The following is a 17,860-nucleotide window of genomic DNA, read 5'->3' as shown; positions in this document are numbered from 1 at the left end:
GTGATACAGAGCAGGAATATCCTGTCCTGTGCACTAAAAGTGACATACCATCCCTGTGCATACTAAAAAACTTGAGAGGTAGCAAAATATTCCATCCGGTGCATTCCAGACTGGTACCAAAATGGATATGCTGCATTTCACAGATTGAGCTATCAAGCACTTATAAATAAAAAGGAAGCTAAAAGGGGCCAATTAGACGGCAGCCACATCTGTCAAAACTTTAACCCTTAACCTTAGGAAAACAATCTAGGATCAAACATAGACACACACAAGTCATTCCGCATTGCCTTTGAAAATGCTGTTATGGATTACCCAAGGTATTATGAAGAGCTGATGAGAAACCCAGACATAGTCCTGTTCAAGCATTTGAAATCTTAAAGAAAAAGAAGTACATTCCAGTTCTTTAAGCATTTAATATATCACAGCTAGACCTTTCTCTCATATTAAGAGAGGAACAGTCCTGGCTTCTTTGCAGACAGTCTGAGGTGTCTGTCTAGCAATGTTTTATCAAATGTGTTTCAGTTTTCCTTGACTGGAATTTGGTTTTACACTGTACTTTTCATGCTGAAGTGTATCAAAGCACCACGTACAGAACACTGAATTACATAGAGTTATGCACTGTCTTTGTAGGCAAACCACAGCAGCACAAAGCACTCCCATAAACTCATGCAGTCTTGGACACCGCAGCTTGTTTTATTTTTACAATTAATAATACTCAGCACTTTTAAGACACTTTTTATTAGAAGATCGCAAAGCACTTCACAAACATCATTAGTGAATTAAGCTTCCTGACTCTCCTGAAAAGTAAGGAAGTATTTAAAAGATTTACTCATTGCAGAGGATGCTATGAAGGCCAAAACTATATGAGGGTTCAAAAAACAATTAGATAAGCTCATGGAGGATGGGTCCATCAATGGCTACTAGCCAAGATGGTCAGGGATGCAACATCATGCTCTGGGTGTCTCTAAACCTCTGAATGCCAGATGTTGGGACTGGATGATAGGGGTGAGATCACTTAATTGCCTTGTTCTGTTCATTCCCTCTGAAGCATCTCGCGTCAGCCACTGCCAGAAGACAGGATACTGGGCTAGTTGGACCAGTGGTCTGACCCAGTATGGCCATTCTTACATAGCTCTCTCAAGTACATGAAGATATCCAGCCAGGCTACTTGCACAGAGGGATCTGCCCCATGTTCCCCATCCATTTTGTGGGGTTCAGCTTTAGCAGGCTGTGCTGCATATGTGAGAATATGGGAGAATTATGAATTTAAGTCACCATGCACTGCATTGTAAACAAGCCCCCAGAAGCCTGCAGTACAATTGTCTGGAAGGAATCAGGTTGTGGATTTTGTACACAAATAGCTGAAAACATGTAAATACAATAAACAGCGGTAAGCAACATGGTGATTAATACAAGACTCACAAAAGCATATAAAGTGGGAAAATAAATCTTTTCACCTCTGTGGTCTGAGCACAGGAACTGTTCCTCAGTTTCCCCCCTGTAAAATGAAGACAAGAGGGCCTGATTCTCAATTACACTAAGCTCCATGACACTGCTCAGAGTGGTATAAAGGGGCCTTAGTATAAATGAGAATCAGGCCTGACGTATACCTAGCTCAGAGTGGTGTTGTGCAGTACAACTCATTAATGTGTGTAAAACCCATTGGGATCCTTGGATAAAAGGTGCTTAGCTGTATGGAGGATCATTACTCTTGAAGAATTTTTTATTTTCAACACATCTAGAAATGGGGAAACTGATTCAGAAGTAAGATACCTCTTACTCCAATGTTTGGGCAGAAATACCAAAACACCAAAAGAGAGGCTGTTCTTGTGGTACTTTTATCACAACCAGAAACCGAGCCAAGAAGTCTGATTTGAACAAATAACTTTGGTGTTTATTTGATCTGCATCTGAACTCTGAATCTTGTGAGGCCAACCCACCAACATTAAGCATGACACCAAGCTGAAAGCACAGGAAGTGACAGATCTGGCAAAGAAACGACATATGTAATTAAATGAGGTTATGCAATTTCCACCATGTAACACTGGCAAATGATAGGAATTTAAAGATGAAATCCATTATTCCGTTGATGTAATTTAAGCTATTGTTCCACAGGAACCAGAATAAATATTTTTTTATTTGTGTTTATGTTTTCACAGTCTTTTTTGCCTCAGCCGTCTCACTGGGTTGTCACCAGCAAGGAATAATATTAGGAGAAGCCGAGGTCTCTTGTTATTTCAGATCCACAAATGTCTCTGTGAATCTTTTTTTAAAAGCCATGATGAATATTAACACAAATACTAGAACTGCCACATGCTAGAAATAGGATATTCAGTCAATTTCTTGTTTAAATTTACTGCACATCAAAGTAATGAATACAAGTCAGCTTGTGCACATAACCCTCAAGTAGCCCATATAGCAGTCTTCAGTGCAATAGGCAAAAATACAATCCATTCTCTCGTCAGCTGCTAAAAGGGCAGATGGCCACTTCACACCACCCATGTTAAGGGCATCACTATCAGATTAAGATCATGAGATAAGCAAAGATAACACTTAACCTTTTGCTAAACTGAAAGAAAACAGCCATGTTTTGAAATCGTGTCTTCCTGGCAGTTCTCCAAACATGCTTTATTTTCACTGACTAAAATAACACCAACCAACAATAGAAACTAGATGTTAAAAATAAATAAATAAATAAAAATCTCACCCTCTATTATAGATTCAGCAAAAATCCTGAAGGTTTATTACTTTCTACCGAACACTCATCTTTGTATACTGCAATAATGCAAGCCTGTTAAATAAGGAAACGTTACCTCTCTGTCTTATTCACTGTCCTTCCAGTTCCTTAATCAGCAGATTAGACATAGGCCTGTATTGAAACATCAAATCTACCCCTCACTGAGCCTTGCAAAAATTTGGACTGGGCAGCTTTTGCTTCCTATTAGTTTTGAATCCATAACAGGATTTTCTCTCTCCTTCCCTAAACACCAAGTTTCTCGAACAGCATCTTCTGACAAACTGTATCAAAAGCATTTTTAAATGTCTAAATAATTCTAGCTCCTGGTTCTCCAGTACCCACTCTCATAAATAATTACAAGAAGTTAGAGAGGCAGAGAGTGGATCAGCTGAGGTACCCAAGCTCGTAGCCAGCATGTTTAAACATCTCTGGGGGCTTGCTAACAGGTGTTCTCCGAGAGGAGGCCCTGGCTCTGGTATCTCCTTTCTCCTTGGCACAACACTGACAGAGTGTGTTGATGCAACGGGGGCCTATCTATTTATTCAGGCTCTCTCTGTGGGGTTAGTTTGGGGTTTGTTTGTTGTTGGTTTTTTTGGTAGGTGGGGCTGTCCTTTTGTTTGCATTAGCTAATGTTGGTTTGCCTGATTTATATTATTGATGATTTTGAGTTTGATCTCATTGATTTAAAAAGAACTGTCCTGATTTACACCAATGTGAGACAAGAATTATACCTAATATTCTTGAATTGTTTTTGTAAATATTCATAGAGGTTATTCATAAGTACATATAAAGGGGCAATAAAAATAAACATTCTTGCTTGCCATGATACTCAGGCAGGCTTTTGGTAACTCTTGGCCAAGCCTTGGGTTGCTGTAAATTGGTATGGCTCTATTGAGGCCACATCTACACTACAGAATTAAGGTGATCTAACTTATGACGGCATACAGCAGCCACAGTAAGTACATCACTTGTGGCATGTCTACACTTTGCTCCTTGCATCGGTGGTGCACATCCTCACCGGAAGCGCTGGTATCGATTGTGTAGTCAGTGTAGGGCATTATAAAACAGCTCCTGACAGTTCATAACAGTCTACGTACACAATGCATTGTCTACGCTGGCACTGCATTGACCTTGACTCTACGCAGCTCATGGAGGTGGAATTATTAAGTTGGCACAGGGAGGCAGTTACAGTGGAGAGAGTGAAATTTAAGTGTAGACACTTACACAGGTAGACTGATGTAAGCTGCCTTGCGTCAACCTCACTCTGTAGTGTAGGCCACACCTGAGCTTCAGTGGAGCTACACTGACTCACACCAGCTAGGGGTGTGACCTCAGATCTTTAATTATTTTATTAATTACTTCTTCTAGTACTGAGATATAGCTCATTGGTTTGCAAGTCCAATTATCACCCTAATGTTTCCACTCCCTTTTTAAATAGAAGAGTGGTACAATGGTGGCAGCTCTCCAGCACAGTAACTATTTTTAATGATAAAATATAGGTTTTTGTTAGTTCTCAGTTTCTTTGCTATTTAGTTGTTTCACATGAATGGCAGCCAATTGATATGAATAGCAGCTTTTTTAAAATCATTGATTTTAATGGGAATAGGATCCAGACAGATATTATTGTGGTCCCTGCCCCAAATAAATAAATATATTCCTCAGGTCTCTACACCATCTGTCTCTGAACATATGCATGGTAGGGGCACTGGGTTATCATAGGCTGAGAGGGAAATCTGACCTAAAGAAGTCAGTTTCAGCTAAACTGAACAATGATAATTTATATAAGTTAGGAGGAGCTTCTCAGCCTGTGACTTAAGCAATCACCTTATTGAGAGGGAGCTGAGGGGAGCAAAGGAGACACCTTACCTTTTTATGACCAAATTAAAAGCAACAAAACAGCAAACACTCTTAACCCAAAACAAAATCTGGTCTGTCCCATCATGTCTCCTTAGGGAGGGTCACAACTCATTTAAACTTCCTAATGATATCTCTATTGCCCATTATTTGAGCAACCAGGTCCTCCTGCAGCATACAGAAATTCACAGCTTTGTTCATCTTATAAACTACTGCTCATATAGGACAATTTCTGCCTTTTCATTTTACTAGTCTTTCAAAGCTAGAATACATGTTATCTTCCATTTTCTCAGGTTTAATCTCTTTGCACAGCCAGAGGCAATTGCTATCTATTTGTAAAAACAAACAAAAAATACCTTTGTTCATTTTTTTTCCAGTATTGAACAGAAATCATGTGGCAAAAATAGTTTCAGCTCAGCCAATAATTAAATGTATTTATTGGTTTTTATAATGTGCTCAATTACAATTTCAGAGCACATGTACAGAACGCTAAAAACTCAGGGCCAGAGTCTGATATCAGATCAAACACAGAGTAACTCCAGCAGGTGACCTACTCTGTATTTTCCCTGCAGTAGCCAAGATGAGAACATGGCCCCAGAATTTATACAAAAATGGACAAATCACTAACCAAATTACCAGCACCACACTCAAGCAAAATCCAGAGTAAGAAGAAGAGTCTTGTGCAGTTCAATTTAGGATTCCATATTGTTTCTAGAGCATTTATTATACTTGGCCAGAAATAGGACACTGACAAATAATTCATCAGTTTAGCACTTGGACTCCCATGCCACTAGCATACATCATTGTTCAGCAATCCCCATTTAAATAACTGTGCACAAGTTCAGTAAATTCTTTGTACAGCTTTCAATTGCTGTTGCTTCATTTTAGATATCATTAGCTGAATATATAGTACAAGACAGCTTTATTTGTAAGGTAAAAATAAAAAATATGTATCCATAGTTCTGATCTTTCCCAACGACGGATGTGACATGTAGGGCTGGCGCAAAAACAAAAATTGACATTTGCCAAAAAAAAAAAAAAGAGAGGTTTCAGCATTTGCTTTCATTCTGCATCAGAACAAAAACTAGACCTTTCAAAAATTTAAAGTAGAGAAATATTCACCTCAGAATAGCTAATATGCCATTGGCGAGACTAACCTAGGATGTGGGAGATGCAGATCAGCACCAGATGAGCACTCTAGCCACCCAGCTATTGGCTATTCTGGGGGATAGGGGTCTCTCTAAATGCTATCCAGAACCTGAGAAGCCTTCCTGACAATTTTTTTGTTGAAACTATTAAGTTTCCATAAAAAGTTTCAGATTTGACAAATCAGCATTTTCTGATAAAGCGTTTCATTGAAAAATTCCCAACCAGCTCTAATGACATCACTTATGGACACTGTTCTCAATAAAGAGAAAGCAGAACCTCCTAAATTAATACACACATATGGATTGATGAGGCTAAGCAACACTTTGGTGGAACCAGCACACATTCATGGTCCAATTCTGATCACATTCTTCATTTACACCAGAGTAACTCCACTGACTCTAATAGAGTTATTTTTTATTTATACTGGTATGAATAAGAAGAATCAGGCTCAGTCTCTTTAGTGATGTGAAGCAAACTACTCTCCCTCTACTGGCAAGCTGATGTCAACAGGGGCTAGATCCTCAACCCAAATCAATTAAAAAGAAATGTGTGTGCGCGCGTGTATATGCAACAGTCTCAGATATAAACTGTGCACATCGATATCACAGAGGGGAAGATAAGCCTATCTGTGTAACGGCAGATCTTCCAGCCTCACCTCCATTACACTGGTACAACACAGGGAACCATGCTGGAGTTGATAGCGTGAGAGTGGCAACACACCACCCACCAGTGTGGGAAAAGAAAAATGTTGGCAAATCCCTAACACTACAAAAATATCATGGGTACTTTAATGTTCATATAGCATGGAGAGGGCTGAGGTTTTTAAGATCTGGGTGGTTTGTAATGGGAATCTCAGATTATTTGGTGCTTTTGTTCGAGTCCCAGATGGTGGAATCAGGTTACTACATAAGAAGCTCAGCTGTCCTTTAAAAAACAAAAAAAACAAAAAAAAACCCCAAAAGATAATTTTCTAGCCCTTGTGGCTAAAGGGAAAAGCATGAAAATGTGAGATCTAAACATTCCAACACCAGAAGGGAAAGAAACCACTCCCTTTCCTCCCCGTTTATTTTTTAAAATTTCATGATTTTTTTAGTGCTTGACTTGTGATTTTTGAAGCTTGGGTTTGGTAATACTGACTGAGCAAAATGCACAGAACTAAATTTATTTATGTTGAGAGGATGCAGAATCCTAAAATCTGAACTGGTGATTCAGGGTATCTGGCCTCTGGCTTCCATTTACACATTTTCAACCATACACATATTGAGCCAAATTCATCTCTAAGGTAAACCAGGTACGAATTTGTCTAGCTTTCTACAGTATTTATTACTGTTCTGAGAGGTCTGTTCTCATCCCACAAACAATACACGAACTAGCTTTAGCAGGCATTACTACTTTGGTCTCCAATCCTGCAAAGACCTACACATATGCTTAACTTTATGCACAAGTCCCAATGACATCAATGGGAATACTCTCATTTGTTCTTTCGTAGGACCAGAGCCTTGATCAGAATTTTTATGAACAAATAAAATGTGCCTTAGAAATAGTGATTTCTTCACTACACTGACCTACACTCCCTCTTCAGGCTCCAATTTCTCACTGAGCTTTCATAGGTGATCTTTGGTTCAAATACATATATGTTGTCTTTTTCAAGCCCAAAGGCTACAGAGCTATCGCAGATATGTCTGTACTCTCCCTCAGGGCGACAAAACATTGGGTGGAGGGAACAGCCTGGTTCTTTAAGAGGAAAAAAAATAGTGCAATTTGCAAAGATGGCAACATGTCCTGATGATTTTAAAACTATGTTAAAAAGCTAGTTACGGAGATTATCCCATAATAGCTAAATTACTTGGAGGCTAAGTGGTGCACTGCACCAGTTTTTCATTCTGCGCATATGATTTGCAAATCCTAGCGTAATTCATCAGTGAAAATGTATTAAGTATCTTCACCCCAGTCTCTACCATCAATTTCATAAAAATCACCAGACAGTTCAGTATCATTAGCACAGTCTGCTCAAAGGAAGGCCAGCACTGAAATATTTGGTGCAACGTAGATGACGATTAAGCAGCTTTTGTGTTCCTGGTTAAAGGCAAAGCAGTTTCCTATTTTTGCATGCACTGAATTCACAAACCCTACACCCTGGCTTTCACTTTTCTCCAGCCCCCAATAATATTTTCATCAACTGTCTATTGCTGCTGCTGCTGCTGCTACAAATACCAAAATAGATGCCAGGTCATCTTCCCTTTATTACAGTCTCCACTGTTCACCACACTATTGGGATCAAGGGGCCTGATTCTAATTTCACTTATTCCAGTGTACATTGGGAGTAACTCCACTGAAGTCAGTGAAGTTACACTTGTGTAAAAACAGTGAGACACAAACATTAGGACAAATGGGAGTTGAGGGCACTTTGCAGGATCCAGCCCCAAGTCTCCAAATGAAACTAAAGCATTAAATCAAAAACAGCTTTGGATCACATCCTGCTATTCCCCCCTCCCCACCTCTTATATTTAAAGTCTTAAGATAGAACAGAAACATTAAGTTTCTGATTGTTTAAGGACCACATGACCATTCTGTACTTTGAACTCAGATAAACTTATTACTGAATGAAGTCATGTGTAAAATGCTTTCCAATAGAGATTACTTTGAACCAGGCAGTACTAAGAAATGCTACAGAATTTCAACTCTCAGAGGTTCAGCAGCAAAAAAAAAAAAAAGGGGGGGTGTCATTCTTGTGCAAAGTGCGTTACTTAGAGGGGGAATACTAGATCCCCCTTATGTAAACATAAGTATATTTGTACTAGAGAAAGCAATCTTTGGCTTTTTAATTTGGCTAATAAATGGAGAAAAAACTCACTATCACACTTCTGGAACTATATCTGTACTTTGAATAAACTTTTGCCTAGTGCCATATAAACCTTTAATCTGTGTATTTCCTTTGATGCAAAAGAAATCTGGATAAATCATGTTATTTTAAATAAATAAAACCAACATCAGTAATTGCACTCAAAATTGGCAAACTTGGGATAGATTGGGGTGTAAGGAGAGTCACAGATTCTGAAGAGGTACATGATTGCATCTAGTATTTGGAGAAGATGGAAAAGTGAGGTCCTGACCAGTTGGTATATTTCCCTCAAGAACAAATGGCCTATGTCCTGGCCAAATTCCAACTTGAGTAATTATATGCTGATCACTTAAATTCACCCTGTAATTTAACTGAATACAATAATCCTCTTCACTTCCTTCCATAAAGAGTTGTATAGTGCTGTTGTGCACTGTTAAAAGGCAACTGCTCTCTGCCCTAGAGATGGCTGCATTTCATGGGTAGATGAAGGGATTCCTATATATAGAGAATACATGTTTGTGTTGTGGTATAAGATTTTACTGGAATGCGTTTGGAATGCCTAGAGAATGCCATGCCTATCACTGTATTATGTCAGGATGATGCTTTTATGCAATGTAACCATATTCCATACAAAAAGATTTTTTTAGAGACACTTGGCAGATTTCTCTCCCCCCACCCCCTCCCCCAAAAAATTGAAGACCCACTCTCCACTCTGTTGCAGTCCAAAAATCCTGTGTTCCTCCTGCAGATGGAAAACTCCCCCATTGACCAATACAGAGTTAAGTCCATAAGGAAAGCAGGTAAGTAGAAGAGAGGGGCTGGAAGAGCTCTTGGCTGGACACAGGGGCAGCCAGACACAACAAAAGAAGATTTCTGAGGGTCCTTATTGTTCCCTAAGCCTGTGCACTGGTTAATTTTTATGAACAAACAGAATTAAGGATAATAAATAAAATATTTATTCTCCTACAACATAATTTAAGGAACTCAGCGCACTTTACAGATATTAATTTGTTGGCTCACAACCCCATGCCTCTGCAAGGTGCCATATATAAGTACTATAGCCCCTTTCTACAGAAGGGGAAAAGACACAGAACTATAGGACCAAACCCTGGGCCCTTAGTCGGGCAAAATTCCCATTGGAATCAACAGCATTTTTTCCTGAGTAAGGATTGTAAAATTTGGCTTTAAGGCTAACAAAAATGATGACTGATTTGGGGTACTTCAATTAAGTGTCCAATTTGATACATGCTGAGTCTGACTTTCACAAGTGCTGAGCACCCACAGCACCCATTAACTTCAACTAGAGTTCTCAGTGCTTAGCAAAAAAAAATAAAAATAAAAAAATAAAAAATCAGACTCAGTGTTTCAACTTAGGCTCCCAGAATCAGAAGCCACTGTCCCTGTAAGCTGTCCAGCCCAGTGGCACAATCAGAGGGGCAATGCTGGGAATAGTGCCTGTGACGAAGTGGGAATGCTCTCAATGTTTTCTCTGAATGCTGTGTGGATGCCTCAGTTTCCTCAATGCATTTCTCGAGGGTCTAGGACAGGGGTCGGCAACCTTTCAGAAGCAGTGTGCTGAGTCTTCATTTGTTCACTCTAATTTAAGGTTTCGCGTGCCTCTAATACATTGTAATGTTTTTAGAAAGTCTCTCTCTCTAAGTCTATAAACTATTGTTGTATGCAAAGTAAACAAGTTTTTTAAAATGTTTAAGAAGCTTCATTTAAACTAAAATTAAAATGCAGCTCTTATCAGAGTGGTTCTTAACCTGGGGTGCATGCACCTCCTGGGGCAGGGCCGGTGCAAGGATATTTTGTGCCCTAGGTGAAACTTCTACCTTGCCTTCACCCCTTCAGATCAGTTCATTGAGGGGCAAACCCCAATGAGCCTTTATAGACCCCAGGGGCCAGCCATGCCCAGGGGCTGCTCCACAGACCAGGTTCCCCCCTCTCAACCCCCTGAAATCCCCTGGAGGGTACACAGCCCCCCCGCAAGTCCTCCCCACCCCACCCAGGTGGCCCCTGCCCTGAGTCCACTCAATGGGTTTGCTGGGCTTGGGCTGCTGCAGCAGCTTGGTGGGGAGGAGCCGCCTTCCAGAGGCACCAGAGAGCAAGAGCGTCCCGCTTGCGACAGCAGCGAGCCCATGGAGGAGCCGGTGCAGTGCAGGGGGGGCAGCAGCCCTGCAAAGGCGACAGCACCGCTAGCAGGGAGCAGCTGCGCCCCCCCCCTGCTCCTTGTCCCGATTGCCCTCTCCTAAGACCCCCGCCACCCTAACTGACCCCCTATGAACCTACCTCTTACCTGTCCCCTGACTGTCCCACCACTTATCCACACCTCTGCCCCCAGACAGACACATGTCATAGGTTGCCGACCCCTGGTCTAGGGGTATGTGATTGTTGCAGAGCCCTAGGGGGTCACTGTGATGCTGTCTGCACAGAGAATGGCTGACACCCTGTCTCCTGGCAATTGATGGCCTGGGCCCCTCCTCTGCAAAGGTGCCAGCTGAAGGTGTTGGAGAACAAAGATATCAGGTGGCCTCCTGGCCCGGGAAAGTGGAGGGGAGCCCAGACGGGGCTCTGGCCTCCCTGGGACACCGCCCCCACCCCAAGATGGACCTAACTGAGGGAGTCCTGTTGTCTGTACCTACAAGACCTGTTTTGGACTGTGTTCCTGTCGTCTAAATAAACCTTCTGTGTTACTGGCTGGCTGAGAGTCATGGTGAATCACAGGAAGCCAGGGGTGCAGGGCCTTGTCTCCCCAAAACTCATTGACAGTGCCCCTCTCCCCATTCTGTATTTTAAGCACTAAACCATTTGCTAATGTTTATTATGTGCTTTGAGGATGAGACGTGCTAGGTAAGTGCTCAGTGTTATTGACTACAGCTGTACACTTGACAAAAATTTCTTTTTGTGGAGAGTTCCATAAGGTCAACAGCTGCTTCCAGACCTGGACATTTAAGAAAGTTAAATAGAGTTTGTACAACTAAATTGGCATCTAGCCTTTTTTTTTTTTTTTTTTGACAACAATTTAAAAAACAAAGCACAGATGCTGACTTGTCCTCAGAACCTGCTGAGTGGTAAGTTTTGTTTCATTTTGCTTGAGGGTTTTTTGATTTTTTTTTTTTTTTTTGCTACCCTTCCTCTTTTGACCCACAATCCTCTACTATGAGAATAGTGTATGTGGCAAATGAGAAGCAGAGCTCTGCTGTATTCACTGATTCATTTGGATTCCGCTCCCCTGTCAGCTCTGTTCTTCTTACTTGGCAGGGGATTTAAATAGATGAGAATGCTGCAGCCTGAAGCACTACGGTGCAGGATCCTTGTCAATTTAAGCCCCTGCAGGCTCACAAGGACAGAGCTGGCAGGGAAGGAGAGGGCAGATGCATATATGCACTCAGGTCACATGCACACAGTCCCAATTAAACCCAGAGTCCTTGATGGGTTTCCCTGGGGCTCCCAGCTCCTCAGTTAGGATACTGCAGCACTAATCTGGGAGGCTGGAAGATTTGTTGTTGTTGTATCAGAGCTACATGAAGTTTTAGGGTAAGCGGTCAAACTTAAGGTCTCTTTGGCAGCACCTTGTTAAATGTTATAGTAAAGTCACAAGGTGGGTGAGGTTGTATCTTTTACTGGACTGATAAAAGATATTAATTCAGCCACCTTGTATTGCTAACATCCTGGGACCAATATGGTTGCAACAACACTGCATACACAAAATAAAGTTGACGTGGCTACAGCAACACTGCAAACACCACAGAATAAAGTTCAAACCATTTTTATGGCCAGTGAGTATAAAATACTCAACACCACTTGTGTGCTACGATGCCATCTTGTGGCCAGTCTCGCTGGTCATGGAAGGCAACAGTAACACACACCTTTCTCCAAATGCTTCACCTTTTTTCTATTTGCTAGTATTGGCAAACTGCAGGAGGTCTAGACAGGTGCAGATAAGCCCCTCAACAGGTGTTTATTCACACTCTGGAGGATTTTTTCTTCCTCAGAACTACTCTTTTTTTATTAGGAGTACTATTTAAGCACCAATGTGCTTATGAGTGTAGAAAACGGATAGAGTCCTTGCCCTGATGAAATTACAGTGATCAAGACAGACACGTAGAAGACTGAACACAATAGGACACTCAGTGAATATTTTCAAGATCACAAGGACAGTGTTTGTGGGCTTCAAGAAGAGACTCTTTAGGAGGACCCTAAATTAGAAGCAGATGAGGACCTGCTTCAAGATATTGTTCCATGCGCACGAAAAAGCTATGAATTTGGCACAAAGACAGGAGTGTGACAAGGAAACAAAAGAAGTAGTGAAGTTCCAGTCAGCAGAGCAGAGGATTTGCGGGAATGTAATAAGAGCCATGATGCAGGTGGAAGGAGGGAAGCCAAGCAGGGCCTTGAAAGCAATGATGGGAAATTTAAACTTGAATCAGTGGGAAAGAGGGAGCCCACTGGAGCTTTTTGAAAAGGAAGTGACTGGATCCAACTGACACAGGAAAATAATTAGCGAGAGCATCTTTTATGCCACATCTTACTTAATTTATGCAAAACTCCTATTGACTCCTATTTGCAGTTTTTTTAGAGTATGATTAGCATGATTTGGCCCACTGTATATCAGACTGCTTACACACTTATTAAAGATCCAACTATCATAAACCTAGGCAAGGACTTTAGCAAAGTCAAGATTGAAGCAGGGACTATTTTGCGTTACGTGTATGTGCAATACCTAAAACAATGGTGCCTCTGTCAGATTGCCACTGCAGATGAATAACGAATAGTTACTTTGTATCAATATGCCAAATAAATATTTTGGTTTATTCTATCTGTGCATCTTTTATTCCCACCCCCACCTCAAAAAGCCATTTAAACCAAAATGTCTGAAAAAAATTAAAGGAACTTAATAAAGGAAGAGGGAAAATGAAATAGTGACAGGCAAAGGAAAGAAAGCTAAACCCAGCAGACTGTTTGAAATACAAACAATGAAAAAGTCTTGTTTGTGTCTGCGTATCCTAGCATCTGGCAAGTGCAAACATCAAAATGAGGTTGTCTTTAGAGTCTTCACCATGATTAGTAGGGTTGCCATGCCTCAATAAAGTTATACAACAAAACTACATGCTGGTCTTTGGGAGATGAGAAATTGAACAAATGATCTTAACGCCTACCCCCTGAAGTTTGTAATATTTATTAGACTAAAATGGGAATCAACAACTGGACTCAGGAAAGACTGTGAAGTGGACTACATACACATTGACTACTATCCTCGTCTGGAGATGTACTGATGGTAATTATACCTTTTTAAAAATATCTGATTGTGCTCAGATTGTATAGAGCAAATCTAGTGATCCAATTTCTGAAAAGTATGCAATGCTTTTATTATATACTTTGTACTTTTGTGGGAGGGGAGGTAGTAGCAGGAAGAGATATTTTCTGATTAATTTATTTTAAACACAAAAGGCAGGCGTGCAAAGACAAGGACAATCTTGAAACTTGTATTGCCAACTTGCCCTCTCTTCACTTGAAGCTGCAATCCACAAAGCTCTCATTTGTACTTGTGCAGTAGCTTATTCTTTAGAGGCAAATATGCATTTTAATGTTTGCAGTGTAAGAGCAAAGGAAATGGGAGGGATAAATTACAAGTTCTTTTTTCTTCTTTCAGGACTTCTTTCAGAAATATGAGTGGGGAGATTTTCCAATACAGTATGAACCCAGAAAGGGAAACTTTGTTCCAGGAATATCTGGCAAATCAAGGAACGGTAGTAAAGCCCTATTATTGGCAGACACTGAGCAAAAGTTGTCCCAAATGCCCCTATCATATACAAACAGGTGAAGAAGCAAGAGTCCCTTATATGGAATTTCATAAGGCCTTTGGATTCCCATATGGACTAATGAGTTCGCAAAACAAACACCTTATATTCTATGAACTGAGGAGCTTTTCTGGGACATTAGTCCAAAAGGGCCATGCAACCAACTGCATTAAGTATAACATCCACCCAGAGTCCATGTTATTTGAGATGGGCGGCTATCTGGATGCAGTTACACATGACAATGACAGCATCGGGTACATAATTCTTTATTCAAACTACTCTCCTTGTAATGAGGCTGAGCACTGCTGCATAAGCAAGATCTACAATTTCTTGTCAAAGTACCCAGATATTACCCTTTGTATTTATTTCTCTCAGCTTTATCACACTGAGGATGATTTCCCCATGTCCATATGGAACTGCAAAGCTTTACGAAGCCTTGCCAGCTTGTGGCCTCACGTGACTTTGAACTCATTATGTGGTGGGGTCTGGCATTCCCTCCTTTACAATTTTGTGAGTGGTATGCCAGAAGCAACCCTTTATTATCCAATTTTACCTGCAAGAGCATTAGCTGACCAACAAAATTCACATAAAATTAACAACATAACAGGAATGAAATATTATTTAATGAAAGCATCTCCCCAAGCAACATATGAAAATCTAAAACCTCAGCAGAATTTGCAGCAATACTACTTTGCTAACACACTCTCTCAGCAACCTTCACAAATGATGAACGGCAGATTGCCACCACTGATGAGTCACACCCATTTGGTGCCTTTTACGAGCAAGTTTCTGCCTTTTGCGGGGCAACATTTATATCCCAAACCTAAAAATATTGTAAGGCATTTAAAGATGCCTAAGGAGTTATTTAATGATACCAATAATTCCCAAACCTTTTCCCATGGAAGACCTGTTCAGGTGGCAGAAATCACTGAACGACTTTTAAGTAGCAAGACCACAGATACCAAAGGGCAAAAAAAAAAAAAAAAAAAAAGTAAATCCATTTCTTATGAAAGTTAATACGCAGAGGGACTAGATGGCTCAGAGAACTGTGATGTTGAGGATATGGATACTTTTACCTTTAGAAAACTCGTTTAAATCCAATCTAGGCCAGTAATGATGAAAATTCAGTACCTGCCAATGACTTTTAGTAACTTACAATAAATGAAGTTGACAGTCTCAATCAGATTTTCACTGGAGAGGTATCCACAGCATATAAGATATCAACATAACTAGTATCCTTGTTGAAAGCCTCGGCATAAGGCAAGGATGAAATGGACAATATAGACCAAACACTGCCGAATCCCAAAAGTGATTCCTTCAGGTAAGGGTGGATATACATGGGGGAACATTATACTCCCACTACCTGTCCTGTGAATAAAAAAGCCTTTACCCTCCAAGGCTGCCACCTCTCATCAGCCAGAAGTTCATGTAATATGATTTTTAAATTAGATTTAAAAAAATATATAAGGATTAGAAATATATAAAAAATAAAACTGAGTGAACACCAAAGAGATCTCTTTCATATAAAGTTTTAAAAGGTAGTGCTGATAGAGTATGAAGAGTGAGTTGTTTTATAGATCAGTGCTTTCACTGTTGTAATGCAATATATTTGTTATTAATATTTAAAGTGTTTTAATTGCAGTGTTCTATAGTAAAGCTGATAACTTCTGATCTCTAGCAAAAGTGGCTTTGAGTGTTGTTACAGAAACCTTAACCAAAAATATACCAATTAATTCTGTAAAAATCAATCCTTTTTATTTTTGTGACCCCAGCATTAAGAATCTAATTGTGAGTTAGTCCTTACCATACATAACTCCTCTGTAGGGGTTCAAACAATACTTAACCTCTCACACGGCCATGTAACATAGCAACACAAATTCTGCATCCAAGAGGTGCAAAGTCCCCAATCTGACACTTGATCTTGCAAGATGCTGTGTGATTTTACTTCAGGGGGACAACACACTTACATGAATCTTTGCAGGGTTAGGAGTCATATCTTAACAATATGCAATCACCTGGGGCCCTCTTCAATCCCGATTGAGTTTTTCCATTGTCTTCAGTTGGAGTTGGACTGGAATTTTAAAGTGAACTTCTTAATGTATATACAATTATTTAAAAAATGAACAAATTTATTTAAAGGAATGCATGATAAAAATCTTACTTTAAAAGATTATCTGTTTATGTTTATGTCAGACTATTAAAATGGGGGGGTTAAATGTACTTTTTACTATTTCTGCATTATTTTCTGCATTTCACTCAGCTTGCACATTTTTACTAATTCTGCATTATTTTCTGCATTTCACTCAGCTTGCACAGTAAAAGTTGGCTGGTCAATTTCACTTTCTCCTTGTTATGTATTAGCACAAGGTTTTTGAGGTTGGGTTCCCAGCACCACAAGACTAAATTTAATGTCCTAAATTATTTTTTTTATTATTATTAGGAAAGCATTATGATTCATATTAGATTCTATAAAAGTTCTTTTTTGTAAATCCCAGATTTTGAACTCAAACTACTTATCAATGTCCATTTAACATACAATACTAATATAATTTATACCTCAAATCTCATTTCAACATATATTAAAGACAACTGATTAAAATATTTATATCAATATAAAGGAAGGGATTACTGTTTGGAGTGAAGAGGAGGAACTGGGAGTCAAGTTTTTGGGGTTTTGGCCTCAACTCTGCCACTGATTCATCATATGACTATGAGTAGCTCTCTTAGCCCAAATTCTTGTAATTATCCCAATTTTTTAAGAGCCTGATTTTGGACACTTTGGGCCAGATGTCCAGCAACAGTGAGCATACCTGCTCAAAGAGGAGACAAGTGAAATTGAAAACCTGCCCACCTAGAAACTGCAGCAGCCAAAAATCAAAGGGCACTGGTGAAAGTTTGGGCGCTTCTGTGCCTCAGTTTCCCCATCTACAAAGTAGGGCTCTAAGCGCTAACCCTTCTCGCGGGGAGCTAGGTGGAGTGAATGAATTAGCAGCAAAAAGCACTCAGGGGCGTCCCACTGGAAAGCGCTAGAGAAGCACTGCGGGAGGGGACACAGACAGACCGTGGGGGCAGTGACCGCCTTCCTGCGGTAGCCCCTGAGGACAGACGGGGGGCGGGCCACACCAGGCTGCTGGAGATAAGCCGCACCCAGTACACACCCACCCAGCAGCCAGACCCAGCGTGGCTGGATCGGGACCGCACCGCGCCGCTCGCCCCCATACAGCGCTCGTTAGCTGCAGGGGACCGCTCCTATGGTGACGGCCCTCCTCACCCCGGGAGAACACGTGACCACCCCCTGCCGACCAATCGCAACAGCTCACCTGCTCCTCCCCGGACCCTGCCTTCCTCCGCCCACTTGAGGGTTGCCTTCTCTACGGCTGCGCGCAAGGCCTGCCGGATGCCGCAGGAGAAAGAGGAAGTCTGTTCGGAACACATGCGCAATAGAGGAGGGGGTGCGTAATTTAAAACACGCAT

At 40.7% G+C, this 17,860-nt stretch overlaps 1 protein-coding gene across 2 annotated transcripts in view; it reads right to left on the bottom strand.

Moving 5' to 3' along the window:
* RGL1 (ral guanine nucleotide dissociation stimulator like 1) overlaps positions 1 to 17,836 on the bottom strand; it is a 169,635-nt gene extending 151,799 nt beyond the window's left edge. For both annotated transcript variants that reach the window (XM_030572037.1, XM_030572039.1), the window contains exon 1: positions 17,707 to 17,836. The gene's annotated coding sequence lies outside the window, so the exon portion shown is untranslated. The remainder of the gene's footprint in view (positions 1 to 17,706) is intronic.
* Positions 17,837 to 17,860: the final 24 nt, after the last annotated feature.

The sequence above is a fragment of the Gopherus evgoodei genome, chromosome 8 (assembly GCF_007399415.2).
Source record: "Gopherus evgoodei ecotype Sinaloan lineage chromosome 8, rGopEvg1_v1.p, whole genome shotgun sequence".
Lineage (NCBI taxonomy): Eukaryota > Metazoa > Chordata > Testudines > Testudinidae > Gopherus > Gopherus evgoodei.
This window is presented reverse-complemented; position numbering and strand designations above follow the sequence as displayed.